This window comes from Tenrec ecaudatus, chromosome 4 (assembly GCF_050624435.1).
Source record: "Tenrec ecaudatus isolate mTenEca1 chromosome 4, mTenEca1.hap1, whole genome shotgun sequence".
NCBI lineage: Eukaryota > Metazoa > Chordata > Mammalia > Afrosoricida > Tenrecidae > Tenrec > Tenrec ecaudatus.
Genome location: NC_134533.1, coordinates 99,802,575 through 99,804,906, shown reverse-complemented (window position 1 = coordinate 99,804,906; position 2,332 = coordinate 99,802,575). Strand labels below are relative to the sequence as shown.

General features: G+C 50.1%; 1 pseudogene; it reads left to right on the top strand.

Moving 5' to 3' along the window:
* The first annotated feature begins 902 nt into the window (after window positions 1-902).
* Window positions 903-1,554, top strand: LOC142445969 (sulfiredoxin-1 pseudogene; annotated as a pseudogene).
* Window positions 1,555-2,332: the final 778 nt, after the last annotated feature.

Here is a 2,332-nt window from a genome sequence, read left to right as displayed (position 1 = left end):
ATATACATATATATACATACATATATACATATACACATATATACACATACATACACACACTTATATCTTTTTTTTTTTTGCATGATGCCTTATACCTGGTCCCTTGGGCACCTCGTGATCACACTGGCCGGTGTGCTTCTTCCATGTGGGCTTATTTGCTTCTGAGCTAGATGGCCGCTTGTTCACCTTCAAGCCTTTAAGACCCCAGACACTATCTCTTTTGATAGCCGGGCACCATCAGCTTTCTTCACCACATTTGCTTAGTTTCTGCGGATTTGTTTCTCTAAAGTACCCAGACTGACACACTAAAGACCAAAGGTGCTACAACAGGAAGTTCAAGCTGCCCTGCAGGCATTGGCTTCAGGAGGGGACACGGTACCAATGGAAACACTTCCACAAGAGGAGGAAGCATGGAAGCCCTCACTCATTTGTGCCAGGAAATCTGCAAGGTAGCTACTTGGCCAACTGATTGGGAGAGATGTATATTTTTGCCCATTTCAGAAAAAGGTGATCCAAGGAATGCCCAAATTTTAGAACAATATCGCTGATGTCACATGCAAATAAAATTTTGCTGAAGCTCATGGAACAACAGTTGCGAGGGACCTTAACAGGGAGTTGTCAGAGGTCCAGGCAGGACTCAGAAGAGGGCCTGGAACATGATAACTCATTGCTCAGAGCAGATGGATCTTGGCTCAAAGCAGACAATGCCAGAAAGATCTTGGCTGGTTTTGATGGGTGTGGATTATAGCAAACTGTGACCAATCTTGAGAAGAATGGGAATTCCAGAACACTTCATCGTGCTCAGGTGGAACTTTACATGGATCAAGAGGGTGTTTTTGGAAAGAACACGGGAATACTGCACGGTTTAAATTCAAGAAAGTGGCAGCAGTGGCAGTAACACGATGGGACTGCGAGCTGGAGGGGCGCTGGGCAGGGTAACGGTGGGCCTGGGGGCACCTAAGGGTCCCTGGAGCAGTGGCAGCAGGCAGGGAAGTAGCATCCACTCGGGCTGCATCATCTCTGTGCACAACGTGCTGTTGCTGATGGTGGTGGACCCGGCCACGGTGCAGAGCCTGATGGACACGATTCAGGAGGACCCCAACAGCGTGACCCCCCCTCATCAACATCCTCTGGATCAAAAGGGCTCAGAGTGGTGACTACTTGTACTCCTTTGGGGGTTGCCACCGCTTTGCCGCCGCCTACCATCAGCTGCAGTGAGAGACCATTCCTGCCAAGCTGGTGCAGTCCACCCTATCTGACCTGAGGGTGTACCTGGGTGCTTCCACCTCGGACTTCAGGAGTAGTCTCCATGACCCCCTGCCCAAGCCCTCAAGAACCCAGAACTCACACCTGGCTTCCAGCTGGCTAGATCATGAACCAAGACAATGCCCTGGCCCTCAAGGTTTTGGTGATGCTGTGATAGGGCAAGGGACAGGCCTCCCCGAGGACTGCACCTGCTCCAACCAAAGCATCTCTCCTGGTCTATCTGCAGTGATGAGACAGGAGGGGCCAGTGCATGGCGGTCGGGAGAATGAGAGGAAGGGAGCAGGCTGAGGCCAGCCTTGGTCTCCCAGCTTTGTTCCCTGCCCTCGATCCTCCACCCCAGCAGTGAGGACTTCCCACCCACTCTCTGCCCCAGGGAACGGTGACAGAGTGACCAACAGACTTAAAGAGATGAAGTCCTGAGTGCCAGGTGGCTCTTGGATGGATCTTTGAACAAGGCAGGACGTTAGTGTATGGTCTGGGTTTGAACTCTGGAGTGATGGACCAATGGTAAACACAGCACAGGCTCGGGCCCTGCTGGAGCAGGCTCGCCAGGAACGAACTACGCAGCATCAGTATCGGGGTTTTCACAGAGGGATGGTGCTCATGTAAGATGTTGGTAGACTGGCGGCAGGGCACCCCAGAACTCTGTGCCTTGTCTTTGCAACTTTTTTTCCTGTAAATCTCAAAGTATTCCAAAATAAACCTTTATTTTCATAAAAAATAAAATCAAGAAAAATGTGTGAACAGGGATTAGCACGCTCTCAACATACTTACTCCATCTGTATGCTGAGCAAATGATCAGGGAGGTTGGCTTATATGAAAAAGAACATGGCATCCGGATCGGAGGAAGGGTTAGTAACAACCTACTATGTGCAGGTGACACACGCATGCTTGCTGAAAGTGAGAAGGACTTGAAACACTTGCTGATCAAGATTAAGACCGCAGCCTTCAGCATGGATTACAACTCAATGCAAAGAAGACCCAAATCCTCCCGACTGGACTGATGGGTCCATGATAGATGGAGACAAAGGCTGAGGTGGCCAAGGAGTTTGTCCTGCTTGGATCC